The 14,986-nt window shown below is 41.5% G+C and overlaps 1 protein-coding gene across 6 annotated transcripts in view; it reads right to left on the bottom strand.

Moving 5' to 3' along the window:
• Positions 1 to 13,490, bottom strand: part of ZBTB44 (zinc finger and BTB domain containing 44) — a 68,816-nt gene extending 55,326 nt beyond the window's left edge. For 2 of the 6 annotated variants that reach the window (XM_041770307.1, XM_041770313.1), the window contains exon 1: positions 13,326 to 13,488. The gene's annotated coding sequence lies outside the window, so the exon portion shown is untranslated. Of the gene's footprint in view, positions 1 to 10,536; positions 10,655 to 12,162; positions 12,216 to 13,325 lie in introns of all 6 variants that reach the window. The other 4 variants (XM_041770309.1, XM_041770308.1, XM_041770312.1 and 1 more) reach the window with 4 other exon arrangements.
• Between the last annotated feature and the right edge of the window lie 1,496 nt (positions 13,491 to 14,986).

Here is a 14,986-nt window from a genome sequence, read left to right as displayed (position 1 = left end):
TTTAAATTTAAATTCAACAAATTAATAGATGTTTCAGAGAAAGAGATCAGTGATTCATCAGTCTTATATATAATACCCAGGGCTCATTACATCACACACCCTCCTTAATGTCCATCATCTAATTACCCCATCCCTCAGCCACCTCCCCTCCAGCAATCCTTAGTTTGTTTCCTACAGTTAAGAGTCTCCTATGGTTTGTCTCCTCCTCTGATTTCGTCTTGTTTTATTTTTTTCCCTCTCTTTCCCTCTGGTCCTGTTTGTTTCTTAAATTCCACATGTCTTTCTCTGATTCACTTATTTCTCTTAGCATTATACCCTCTAGTTCCATCCATGTCATTGCAAATGGTGAGTTATCATTTCTTGATGGCTGAGTAGTATTCCACTGTGTGTGTGTGTGTGTGTGTGTGTGTGTGTGTGTAGCCACAGACCACATCTCCTTTATCCATCCATCTGCTGATGGACATCTGGGCTCTTCCCACAGTTTGGCTATTATGGACTGCTATGGATTGCTGCTGTAAACACTGGGGTGCAGGTGCCCCTTTGCTACATTTGTATCTTTGGGATAAATCCCTATTAGTATAATTCCTGGGTCTTAGGGTAGCTCTATTTTCAAATTTTTGAAGAACCTCCATATGTTTTCCATAATAGTTTGGCTATTATGGCTACTATGGATTGCTGCTGTAAACACTGGGGTGCAGGTGCCCCTTTGCTACATTTGTATCTTTGGGATAAATCCCTATTAGTATAATTCCTGGGTCTTAGGGTAGCTCTATTTTCAAATTTTTGAAGAACCTCCATATGTTTTCCAGAGTGGCTGTACTAGCTTGCATTCCCACCAACAGTGTAAGAGAAGATTTCCCTTCCTCCACATCCTCACCAACATGTCATTTTCTTCTTAATGTTAGATTTCCTTTTCATTTTATTTTAGCTGCATTTTCTAGAATTGTATATAAATAAAATTATGCAATATAGACTTTCTTATTTATCTAGGTTCTTTCACTAGATATAATTGAGACTCATCCATGTTGTTAGGCTCAAAAATTTTTATTCTTTTTTATTGCTAAGTACTATTCCATTGTATAAATATACCAGAATGTGTTTATCATTTAACTGTTTATTTCCAGTTTGAGGCTATTACACATAAAGCTTCTATGAACATTTATGTAAAATCTTTACTTGGACACACATGGAGGTTCTTACTAGTTTCATTGCTTATTATAAGTGTCCTTTTATGGCCACAAAAAGATCACTGTTTTACCTTAGTTTATGTAAAATAGGTGATCAACTGTTTACAGATCTTGTGGTCTTAGAGATTCACATGCTACTTAAGAGGCTGAGGCTGTGTGCATTCTGTAACTGTAATAATGGCCTAACACAGAGAGAAGCCATTTAAAAAATACTGAATAAACGTTTATGACTTATGGTGCTTATTTCTGGAATAAGCATACTCTTTTATATTGAACTACATTATTAATGAAAGTATAATTGCAAATGGTGAATAATAAAACTTGAAATAAAATATATGAAGCTAAAAGTTTAACATATACAACATCCAAATATTTTATAGAAAAACTTTTAATATAACTGGTTTAAGAACAGAAGAGCCATAAAACAAAAAAACCAGGAGAGTCATAACTCAAAACCTTCATGCTAAAACTACACAGAAAATGTTTGAGTGAACTAGTGAAAATTCCAACTCAATTATTTCTCTCTCTAGAAATTTAAGTTAAATTAAGATGTTTTTCACTCTTTTTTTAGAATCACTTTTTCTTTACAAATATTATAGTACAATTTTAAATTTTGTTCTAAAGCAAAAAAAAATCTGTAATCTGTAGTTTTCTATGAGAGGAAGTATACACTTTTCAGAATGGATTCAGATGAGTACTCATTTTTTGAGAACATGCTTTTACTCTCTCTGAACACTAATAAAAGTATATGTGATCTTTAATTTGATGATGGTTTATTTCCCCCGGGTCTTCCTTAAGTGTTTATTAAATTTTCAGGAAGAATTTCAAATAGATTGCTGTAACTGAGCTATAAAAATAAATCATTTAACTTTTATTATAACTAGCCATTTTTTAATCAAACAAAGATTTTAAGCATTTTACTACATAAAGAAATACTTTCTAGTTCAGAGCTTAAGAGACTGAGATTTACCTTGATTTAATAAATCCATTAAATTGGTAACACTAAACTATTAGAATTTCACCTCATTGCTGGTAGCCACAGTCATGCTGATCATTAATTTTTTTAAAAGATTTTATTTATTTATTCATAGAGACAGAGAGAGAGAGAGAGAGGCAGAGACACAGGCAGAGGGAGAAGCAGGCATCATACAGAGAGCCTGACGTGGGACTCGATCCAAGGTCTCCAGGATCACGCCCTGGGCTGCAGGCGGCGCTAAACTGCTGTGCCACCGGGGCTGCCCTGATTATTAATTTCTACATTAAGGGAAGTAAGTTAATATAGAGTAATTCACCAGTGCCATTATCTCACTCTGGGCTCACAATTCTGAGAAAGGAGTTTTAAAAATGCAGTTACAAATGAGGAAACCAAATGTTAAATTAACTTGCCCGTCCGTAGTCCTTATAAAGAATAAAATCAGGATTTGAACAGAGGTCTATTTGACTATAAAATTCAAATTCCTAGTCTCTTCTCCCTGTCCCATCATGTTGCCACGCATAAGGATTCAATCACAGTACATTAAGAGTATCACCTGTTGACATCAATTCATTATTACTAGAAAGCAAGCTTGAAGAAAGGATAGGTCTTAGTCACTCTTTTGGATCCTTACAAGAGCAAGTTAAATTCAAGTCAGTTTTAGCCAATTAGCATTTAAAGAGTTTTTTTTTCTTCCCTAAAGAGTTTTTAAGCACTCACATCAAGTACTCAAGAGTTCCAATGTGTTTGCTTTAAAATATGTACACAACTTCAGTGGCTTTACCCAACTGGCCTTTTGCACTGATGCCAAAGTGAAACGTGTCCCATTATGGAATGAGCCATGCCTTTCCCCATCCCCCCAATATGTTGAGGTCTTGACCCCCAGTACCTGAAAATACTACCTTATTTGGAAACAAGCTCTTTACAAAGGTAATCAAGTTAAAATGAGGTAATTAGGATGTCCTTTTATAAAGGGGATATTTGAAGACACACAGGAAGAACACCAAGTGAAGACTGGAGACCTATTGCCACAAGCATGGCACTAACAGAAGGAAAGATAGTGGCATAGAATAGATCCTTCTCTCAGAAGGAACCAACTCTGCCAACAATTTGATTTTGGACTTCATTTAACTACAGTAAATTTTAATGGACTCACATTTCAACTAAAAGGCAGAACAGGATTAAAAAAGCAAGCCCAACTGTATGCTCTTTTTTAAGAAATAAAAGGACACAAGTATGTTAGAAGATATACCAGATAAGCAATAAGGATAGGTAGGCTGACGTTCTCTATTTTTGCTTTTTTATTTATTTATTTTACAGAGAAAGAGAGTGAGCAGGGAGAGGGACAGACTCGCACTGAGCACGAAGCCCCATGCAGGGTTCCATCCCAGGACCCTGAGATCCTGACCCTGCTCCAAAACCAAGAGTCAACTGCTTAGCTGACTGAGGCACTCAGGCACCCCAAGGAGTTTTTTTTAAGATTTTATTTTTTTATTTGAGAAGGAGTGAGCCAGAGAGAGCTTGAGCAGGAGGAGGGGGAGAGGCAGAGGGAGGGGCAGACTCCCCGCGGCGCAGGGAGCCCAACACAGGGCTACAGCCCAGGGAACCAGGATCAGGACTTAGTGGAAGACAGATGCTTAACTGACTGAGCCCCCAGGTGCCCCCCAGGAGTGCTCTATTTTTAATATCAGATAGACTCAAGAGAAAAATATTACCAGAGATACAAAGATGTATAATAGCAAGAAATGTGTGTGCACCTAAAAACAATGCTTTAAAATACAAGAAGTAAACACCGACAGAGCTAAGGAAACAGACAACACACAATAATGCTCCAGAACTTTTACTGACCCTCTCAATAACTGATAGAACTAGGTCCTTCCCCACCAAGAAAAGTCACTAAAGACATGAAAGATCTGAACACCACCACTGACCACCTCGTCCTGATATTTACAGTGGAGATACACATCCTTTTCAAGTACAAAGTATGCTCATCAAGACAGATATGCTGCACCATTAAGACCCCTCTAAACAAATTTTAAAGGAGTGAATGCACACAGAAAACGTTCTCTCGCCACACACGGACAATTAGAAATCATTGAGTTATTAAGACAACCCCAAATACTTGGAAATAGAATACTGAAATAATCCACAGGTTGACTGAAGGAATCAACAAGGGAAAGTGGAAAGCATTTTTAACTTAGTATAATTAAAATACATTATTAACATTTGTGGGATGCTGCTAAAGTGGTGCTTAGGGTAAAATTGATAGCTTTCAATACACATATTAGAAAAGAATATAGGCCTAAAAATCAAAGGCCTATCACCACAAGCCCTACCACTTCACATCCATTAGGATGGCTCCTATTAAATAAAACAAAAAACCAAATACATACAGAAAAAAGTGCTAGTGAGGATGTGGAGGAAAAAAATCCTTGTGTACTCTTGGTGTGAATGTAAGTACAGCCATTGTGGAAAACAGTATGGGTGGGGTTCTTCAAAAACTTAAAAAATAGAATATCATATGATCCAGCAATTCTATTTCTGGATATATACCCCAAAGAATTGAAACAGGGACATGAACATATATTTGTACACAAATATCCATAGGACCATTACTGACAATAGCCAAAAGGTAGAGATACTCCAAGTGTTCACCAAAAGAAGATAAAATATGATACACACATACAATGGCATATTATTTAGCCTTAAAAATGAAGGAAATTCTGGTATGCATTACAATATGGGTAAATTCTGAGGACACTATGCTAAATGAAATAAACCAGTTACAAAAGGACATTCATTGTCTAATGCTAATAATATAAGGTTTCTAGGGCAAATTCATAGACTACAAAGTACAAGGGTGGCTGCCAGGGAAAAAGAGGGGAATGGGGAGTTATTGTTTAATGGGTCCTGAGTTACAGTCCTGCAAGATGAAAAGAATTCTAAAGATGAATGATGATGATGGTTGCATAAGAGTGTGAATGTATTTTATGCCACTGAACTGTACACTTAAAAACAGTTAAGGTAATAAATTTTTTAAAATGTGTTTCACAATAATTTAAAAAAATCAATGGCCTAGACATCTACTTTAAGAAGCCAGAAAGAGTGCAAGGCAAATTCAAAATAAATAGAAGGAAGTGAAGCACAGACATAAAGTGAATAATAGACCATAGAACAAATTAAAGCCAAACAGGTTCTTTAAAGAGGATCTTACCTAGAATGCAAAATTGTTAAGCTTTTAAGAATGATTAAGGAAAACAAGAGGGGGAAAAAGAGGGTGAGAGGTAGCAAAAAGAAAACCTGGAAAAGAGATATTCAAAAGGAACAGGGTAGTAGAATGTTCCAGAAACCAAGAGTGCAGAGTATTTCAAGGAATGGATGTCAGTGTCAAATGCTGCTGATAGGTCAAATAAGATATAAACTACTCTATTTGATTTAGCCACAAAGAATTACTGATGACATTATAATAGCACATAGTAGAATCAAACTGCAATAGACAAAGATGGAAGAGTGTACAGAAATGAGGAAGTGAAAACTGTAAGTATAGACAATTCAATCTGAAGAAGACAGCTTCTAAAGATAGAGCAAGGGAGTTAGCTGGAGGGAAATTAGGGCTCAAGGGAGGATACTGGTATTTTTATAGAATGGGAAAAACTAAAGAATGTTTTCCCCCCCAGATATATTGTTTTTATTACAGTAAAATAGAGAATGTTTTGACAGTGGTTGGAAAAGACTCAGAGAAGGAGGAAAAGTTAAATACAGGGAACACAATGATAACAGACGGCACAAGGTTCCAGGATACGGAGAAACTGGATTCAGTGCATGAGTAAAAAAAAAAAAAAATTAGCCTGAAACAGGAGACCCAGTGATAGGAAGAAAGAGAAAAGGAAGGGTGCAGTTAAAGTGAAGTTTATAGGTGGGTGGTGACAAGTAGTGAGAGTTCTTGTCTGATAGCTGTGGCTTTTATGTTATTTCTCTTTGAAACTACAGGTAGAGGCAGACTGCTGAGAAGAGAGGAGATAAAGTACAATTCTGAGGAAAAATGAAACATGAGAAACCTGTGGAGGAAAAAAAAAAAACCAGAAGGATGACTAGGAGGTACCTAAATAAAATTGGGAGACCACAAATTTGTAGTGGCAATAATCTATGGCTTTTGAGTTTTATCTCAATAAACTGCCAAAAAAAGAATGGCTTTGAACTAGTTTTTTAAGAAGAACGATAATTATTAGTTAATATTTATATGGTACTCGATATATACCAAGCATTGTTCTAAATACTTTTTACAAATAAATAATTTAATTTTCACACAATCCTGGGATAGGTGTCACTTGGTAACTTCATTTTACCAGTAAGGAAAACAAAACACAAAGAAGTTGAGGAAACTGGCCCAAGACCACACAACCAGTAAGTAGGAGTCATGATCTGAACCCAGTCTGTGCTCTTAACACTATGCTGTACTGGCTCTCAAAGTAAAGCCAAGTAAACCTAGTTGAAGGAAGCAGAAGGAAATGAGGAAGAAACAAAAAACAAAGAGAGGCAGTGATTCTTGTAAATACAAATAATTCTCATAAAGGTATGGTTTGTATAGTTTTATATGGCATGCAAAAGCATCAAAAACAAAAGCTACAGTGCTCATACAGTAATAGAAAGCCACAAAAAAGAAAATGAGCAATGTTGGAAGATCCAAAGCAAGAAAGGAGAGAAGCAAAGAGCCAAAAAAAAAAAAAGGGGGGGGGGGAATAGAGGTAGTCAATGTAAAAAGAAGAAAAAGATAGAAGTGCAAGAAGACATACAACACACATACAACCAGTACACAACACCAGTAAAAGGGAAAAATGAAATGGAAGCAAACAAGTATGTCTAGTCCTGAAAACTTACATTTTATTTTTGTTTAGAGCAAGGATTTCTGTTTTATCAAAAAACACAAATACAATATTTAATAGAGACTAGTGCTAAATATGCTTGCTTGTGCTTGGTAAGAGTAGATGAGGATCAGACATTTAGCAGGTTAAGATCTGAATTAAGAGGAAATCATTTAATAAAGAGTATCTAAAGTTGTTTCAGAAGCCAGCGGGGTATAAGTTCCACAAAATCCTGATTCCAGAGATTCACGTCTTGGTTATATGCTACCCCAAGATGTCTATAGCTGAATGTATCAAAAACAATCGAAACCAAATGATAGCAAATTCCCTCAACATACAGAAATACAAGCATTTTAATAGCTGTAGGATAGCAATACAGAATACTGAAATTACAAACGAGGCATAAAACATATTTAAGTTTTTAAAGCTATACCAAAAAATTATTAAAATAGAAGAATATTCAATGAGGAAACAAGGGCAATACTGCTCCCCAAGAGTGAAACATTAGTAAATTTCATCTACCAATTTTCAGTATTCTGAATTACCAATATGAAATACCACAATGATAGAAGTGATTTACTCCAGAATCAGTTATGTAAAAATGTCCTAAGATCACCCTTGGCACTAATAATATTAGTGAAGAAATTAATCTAATAGTCATATGCCCTTCAAGCAGGAGCATAATATAAATCTAACGTACACAATCACTATTTTAGATGCAGTGACTAAGAATCTAGAGATTTCCGGCTCATTGCCTAAAATGGGGTGACACATTTCTAATATGAAGAACAAAGAAAACTAATGTGGCTTTCAGTTTACCAGGGGATAAATTTCCCCCAATCATTCTTAGCTACACGGAGAACTATCTGTTTTTATCATCGATGGGGAGCATTCAAAGTAAAAAATATCCCATATAGCTTCTATGAAAAGTATGCTCATGAGCTGTCTACAGAACATCAGAAAACCACGGGGGGGGGGGGGGGGGGGGGCGGAGGGAGGGGAATGTGTGTGTGTGTGTACATACCATACATACATTTGGTATATGTAATATTTACAAAGATACTAAAAAATTATACCTGGAAGGGGCCTAATTAATTAGGGGCCCTCTAACTAATGAAGGAAAACCCTTTAATAACAGTCTTTGACTCTAGACCGTTTTCAGCGACAAGTTTTATCCTTACAGGGAGGGCTAGGAAGACTTACTAAAAATTTAAGAGAGTCACTGTAGGCATGTTACTGGTTTCTATGCAGCTATCAATAATGTTTTATAATAACAGTATATTGTTAATCACTCCTATGGAGGAAAATTTAAAGCATTTTACTGGTGAATATCTGCATTACCACACCTAGATTCCCCATTCACACCTAGATACCCAATTAACATTATACTTTTTTTTTATCACATATCTATCCATCAACCAATCACCCTGAATTTTGATGCGTATTAAAGATTTTCTCCATTTATTGAGAGACCACGTAGAGGGGAGAGGGAGAGAGAGAATCCCAGACTCTGCTGAGCAGGGCTCAATCCCACGACCCCAAGACGACTTAAGGTGAAATCAAGAGACTGAAGCTCAACTAAATGAGCCACCCAGGTGCTCTGATGCTCTACTATTTAAATGCCTATTAAAATGGTATCTAAATGCAGTTTCTGAAGCAAAGTCCGATATACTAAGGATGTGTAATAGATGTGACAAGCACTTGGGGCTCTCAGCATACCATCTTCAGTGGTGCTACAGAACAAGTATCAGTCATGTACATGCCTTAATTCATGGCGAATGAAATATATTTTATTACCCATTATATTTAGCTATGAGGTGTACTGAAGTAGTAAAATGCTAATTCTGAAGACAGACTTGAGTTTGAAACCTGGATTATCAGTTTCCTTACTTGAAAAATAAGTTAGCAGCAGCAAAGAGTTAATGTGAAATTTAAATGAGATGCTGTAAACAATGTCTAGTACAATGCTGGCTTTTTGAAATGGCTCAACAAATGTTAGCAATAATTTTTAGTGTATTTTCCCATTCAGTCTACCACAATAGGCTCTACCTGCTGTGTGGTTACACATACTTATGCAACTGTTCATGGCATTTCCCCCTTTACTTTATGTGTTCTAACAATATTGGGAAATCTATACTGAGATTAAAGAGAGAATAAGAATGAATGGGTCCAAAGCACATGCATTCTCCATTTTCCCAGTCCATTCTGTTACCAAAAGCAATGATAGTATACACAGAGGAAAACAAACTGGCCACATCTTTTGCTTTCTATAGCACCCGGGTGATTGACGACTGAGATAAACTGCATAACTGCACTGTCCCAACACCCAGCCTACCTGGGAATCTGACCATGAGGCAGGACGGGATCCCTAGGGACACCAGCCCCTTGAGCTACTCTGGGCCCTTGGGGAAAGGGTACCTGGGAGAAGGTGGGGAATTACACGGTTTCAGAAGAAGAGATGACACACAGGCCATTCCCAAAGAGGTAGACCCATGACTGTCATGCAAATATAGAATGAATACATGTCATAGAGTTTATCCAATTCATTAATTAATGAGGGAAAGACATTAAAACTGCTACAAATGAGGATCCCCGGCTGGCTCAGAGGTTTAGTACCTGCCTTAGGCCCAGGGCGTGATCCTGGAGACCCGGGATGGATTCTGGCATCGGGCTCCCTGCATGGAGCCTGCTTCTTCCTCTGCCTATGTCTCTGCCTCTCTCTCTCTGTCTCTCATGAATGAATAAATAAAATCTTTAAAAAATAATAAAATAAAACTTCCACCGTCTACATACCTCTTTAAAGACATGATTTTTCAAGTAAAGATTGCAAAAGCAAGCTTGAAATCTACTTTCCGCTCACCTTGAAAGATTAGTCTTAATGCCTTCTCTTTGCCAGAGGAATCAGAATCTAACTGCAAAATTTAAAATTACTCCTACATCACTTCAAGGAAGTAACATACTTTGTCTACTGCTAAGCCTTCTGCAATTAAGATATATGAGAATACATTAGATACTAAAGGGTATGACAAAGATAAAGAATATTTCATCTTAAAAATTAATTTGGGTGAGGCATCTTTAACATACTTTTAAAAATTATTTTTGAGTCATGTATTGAACGATATATTTGACATATTCAAAAATAGAAAACAAAAAAAAACAGAGAAAACCCCAAAATTATAAATAAAACCAATGAATTGTATCAAATTGACAGTTTAACTAAACAGAAAAGTATTTCAAGTGACTTCTGAATACCATAAGTACTCTGATTACACACTCTTCATATCATATACTCTAAGGACAAAAATAAATGCAAAGAACTCTTAAACTTTACTGGGAAGTTTACGGATAGTAGGATATTGTTATGGTGATTTTGAAATGATTCTAAGTATATAGTAGGATAATTAAGTATGTTAATTTTATCAGGCACTAAGATTTTCATTTAAGACAAGAGACAAATTTAAAATCAAAGAAGTTAATGAGGGACGCCTGGGTGGCTCAGAGGTTGAGCACCTGCCTTCTGCCTAGGGCGTGATCCTGGAGCCGGGTCCACAGGTCCACATCGGTCCACATCGGTCTCCCTGCAAGGGCGCCTGCTTCTCCCTCTGCCTGTGTCTCTGCCTTTCTCTCTCTCTCTGTCTCTCATAAATAAAATATTTTTTAAAAAAGTTAAATGAAAAGTCTGCTATGTTAAATCTAAATTCGATATATCACTATGAACTTATGATTCAACAAACAAGCAAAAACCCATTTTTTAGTTCTCTCCTCTGAAAGGGCCTTGAAGCAATGACACTCCAGCAGCAAATGACTATCCTGATCTTGGTTTTTATATACCATTTCTTATTAAAAAAAAACAAAAAACAAAAAAAAACCCCAAGACTCCTTACATAAACAGTCCATGCCAGATCTAGAGCAAAGAAAGTAACATGGTAAGCCTAGGGTATGTTGTGCCAGAAAGTACTCCAAGAATGCTCCAATAGCAAGCAGAAGTATTTAACAACAACAACAAGACACAGGAGCCAGGTTGAAAGGGTTCCTATTCAAATCTGGGACAATCTGGTCAAAAAGAAAATTACTGTAATGGTCATTTAAAAAAAATGAATAAATACATTAAAACCCATGAGTCTATAGTGTATCCTGCAAAAAAACAAAAAAAAAAAAAGAAAAAATCTCATTTGCCACCATTGAAGGTAACTATTTCTCCAATCCTTTCTCTGAATATTGATAATCAAAGGGAAGAAATTAAGCATTTACTCTGCATTGTTTAGGAGGAACTTTAGTTTACCCCTAGTTAATGAAGGAAATCTTTTTTACAGAAAATCTCCAGTAAAACTGGCTTAATCAAGAGTCACCAAGGAGTGCTAAAATCACTAAACAGAAAGTAGCCAGAAACAAGATATTTGCTTGGTGTCAAAGTATTATCCCAAGATCTCATACAAATCAAAGGGTAAAACACCCTTATAGCAGATTTGGTAGTCACCGCTTCAGTGGTCATTTGGCATTACCAACAGTGTAGCAATCTGACATTATATACCTGTTCATGAAGCAATGAAAAGTACACAGTATCACCTATTCAATATTCTTGCCAAAGAAAGTTTTACTACCTCAAGCTAATCAAGTTTTTCCTTAGATCTAACTTCCAGTAACAGAAAAGTCAAGGAGCTAGGGGAATAAATTAAATACCACTATGAGGAAATAGACAAGTCTAGAATGTGGGAGCATTCTAAAAGACAAGTGGTTTGGCCAAGTGTCAGAAAAAAAAAAGGTGATGGGTATTATTTTTAAAAGGGGACTAAAGGCATAATGGTCAAATGCAATAATCTGGTAAATTTTCTCAAGGAGATTTTAGAATAAAGAGAAAATTTGCATATGGATTAATTTAGAAAGGTGTAGATAATGACGTTGAGGAGAAGTATGTCCTTTATTTTTAGGAAATGCATGCTGAAATTAGTCGAGGGTCCCCATGTTTGCAACTTACTTTCAAATGGTTAAAGAGAGACACTAAAAGGGAGGAGTGAGGGGGAAACAACCTTACTCACTCCATCTACATAGTGAAATATTCATTATTTCTCAATTTCATGAGACAAATCTTTCGTAATAAAAGTGTCCCTGTGCTGAGCGGCAAAGCAGAAACATTACCCACCTTGGAATTCTATCTGGGTACAGATTTCACTTCTAGCTGTGTGATCTGTTCACCTAGACAAAATTCAAGGAATAACGTCTAAGTAATCAGGTTGCTCTGAGAATTAAATAAGACCACATATGCGAGACGCCTGTGTTGCACAAAATAAGTAAATCTGGTTTCCGCAATCGATGAGTGCTATCGTCCTAAAAAAACACAAAAGGCTACGGGAAAAAAAACATCCCTTTGGTGATTTTCACATTGCGTGATAAGGAAACTCCACTAGGCACGATGAAATATTATTAATGCACTGGCAATGCGAAGCAATGAGGGGAGTGAAGATTTATATGGTGCTTTTCATGATTATTATTTTCTTAAACCCAATTAATTCTAACTCCAAGCCCAGGCCAATGGGAATCAGAAATTTTTTACCTGGCCAGACTATCTGCCCTCCTACCACACCGATTAGTGCGTTTAGGGTATTACCAGTCTATGTCCCAACACACCAACCTGTAAGAGAACAAGTGGGAAACCATTTCTTCCTGACCTCAACAGATTCAATCTACTTATACGGTGTAAATGGAAAAAAAAAAAACCCACAAACAAGTTAAGTTTTTGTCTTCATTCCTCCGAGTTCCAATCGAGTGCACAATGAAGATTCCGGGTGGGAGGCGCACGCAGAGCCCCTTGCATCACCTGTGCTGGACGTGCCAGCTTCACCTGCAGGGAACTCCCCACCCCTTCCCCCCCCCCCCCTTGGCTAGGCCGGCAGAAAGCGACTAGATACGCAGTGATCCTCAGGTAGGGAAGGAAAAGGGGTGTTTGTGTTATTCTTTTTTTTTTCCCCCAAGAGTGCCATCCTTTTCTTTGCAGCGGGGGAGGGAGGAGAGGGAGGTGGATGTGGGTGTGTGGGGGGGCAGGTCTGGGGCTCGCCAGGTGAGAGCAGGTGACTCCGCCGCCCCTGCGGGTTAGGGCGCGGGGCGAGCCGAGGACGGGGCGCCCGGCCGAGCTGGGGGACTGCTCCTAGCCGCCCCCCCAGGCTGGTCTCCTCCCTGCAGGAGCGGACGCCGCCGAGGGGGCCCGGGAGCCGGGGCTCCGCGTCCCGCGGCGCGGCCGGGCGGGGGGCGCACCTCCCCCCCCTCCCCCTCCCTCCCTCCTCCCCTCCCCCTCCCCCTCCCCGGTACCTGGGGGCGGCGGCGCCGGGGCCCGGAGGCCTGCTGCTCCTCCTCCCCGCCAGGCTGAGGCGGCGGCGGCGGCGGCGGCGGCCCGGGGGGAGGGGGCGGAGCGCGGGCCCGCCGCCTCTCTCCTCCCCGGGAGCCGGGGGCCCCTACCTGGGGCCGCCGCGCCCGGGCCCGTGGGCGGCCTGCGGCCGGGGCATGGCGTGCCCGCGAGGGGCGCGAGCGCGAGGCGGCGGCGGCGCAGCCCCCGGGGCGCCCGGGGGGAGGGCCGGCGGCGGCGGCTCGCGTGCGCCCGGCGGGGCGGGGCGGGGGAGGGAAGGGGAGTGAGGGGAGGGGAGGGGGCGGCCGGGAGGGGGCCGGCGCCGCGGCCGCTGCCGCTCCGCTCGCTCCAGCCTGCTCGGGGGCACTTTGTTTGTGTCCCACAATGCCGTGCGCGGGCGGCCGGGCTGGGACCGCGAGGGGAGTGGGCGGGGCGGGGCGAGCCGGGGGCGGGGCGCCGGCGCGGTGGGGGCGGGGCGGGCGCGGCCAGTGCGCAGGCGCCGCGGAGGCCGCTCCCGCTCCGGTTTCGGCTCCGGCTCCGGCTCCCGCTCCGGTTGCCGCTGCCCCTGCCCCTGCCCCTGCCCCTGCCCCTGCCCCTGCCCGGGCCGGAGCGGCGGCCGGCGGGCCCGGCTCTCCCCTCCCGCGGCGTGTGCACGCGGCCTTCCGCTCGGCGCCCTCTCCGCCAGCCCCGCCGCGCTTACACTAGCGGAGGCATTTCTTTCTTTTTTTAATATTTTATTTATTTATTCATCAGAGACGCAGGCAGAGGGAGAAGCAGGCTCCACGCAGGGAGCCCAGTGCGGGGCTCGATCCCGGGACTCCAGGATCACGCCCTGGGCCGAAGGCAGGTGCTCAACCGCTGAGCCACCCAGGCGTCCCTAACGGACGCATTTCTGGGCATGTTCACGCTTCTTGCTTTTTTTTTTTTCCTTCCCCTTTTTTTTTTCTTTCTTTGAACTGAAAACGAAAGAAACTCCTCGTTTCTCGAGTGGTTTTTTGTAGCGGGGCCGAAACCGGAACACCCAGCCCCGTTTCTCTGGGTGAGGGAGGTGAGCCTGCGCTCCGCCCATTTTTCACACGGGGAAACTGAGGCCCGCGAAGACGCGCGGCCGGACACGTGCGGGACGCCATCGCTGTGCTCGCGGACCACCGGGCCCGGGAACCGCCTCCGGACTGGCATCCTTGCAGGGCTCGGAGAGCGTTCTAGCATCTCCCTGGGCGATCTGGCAGGAAGTGCGGTTCTGAAATGAGTGGAGAAATCAACACCCAGATCTGTCTCATCCCCCCCAACACGGGGGCACCTGGAGCTGTTCCCACCAATAGGCCTATTCTTTGCATAACCTTGAGTCTCGCTTTATTACACCATCACTTTCCAGGGCCCTACCCCGGGGCAGGGGCGGGCGTCCCGATGACCCGCACTACCTGGGGGGTCTCAGAGTTCCTGGTCACCTGCGGAGTCTGATCAGATGCTAAAACCCCCCCCCCCGGACCTGAGCCTTCTTCCCCTCCCTCCTCCCCGCCCAAGGCCGGGAGGGGCGCTCCCCCGCGGAAGCGCGCAGCAGGTGCGTGGAGGCGGACTGGGGTGCGGGCCTGCAGGCCCAGAGAGGCCCCGAGCCCTTCTGGAGCTT

The sequence above is a fragment of the Vulpes lagopus genome, chromosome 10 (assembly GCF_018345385.1).
Source record: "Vulpes lagopus strain Blue_001 chromosome 10, ASM1834538v1, whole genome shotgun sequence".
NCBI classification, from domain to species: domain Eukaryota; kingdom Metazoa; phylum Chordata; class Mammalia; order Carnivora; family Canidae; genus Vulpes; species Vulpes lagopus.
This window is presented reverse-complemented; position numbering and strand designations above follow the sequence as displayed.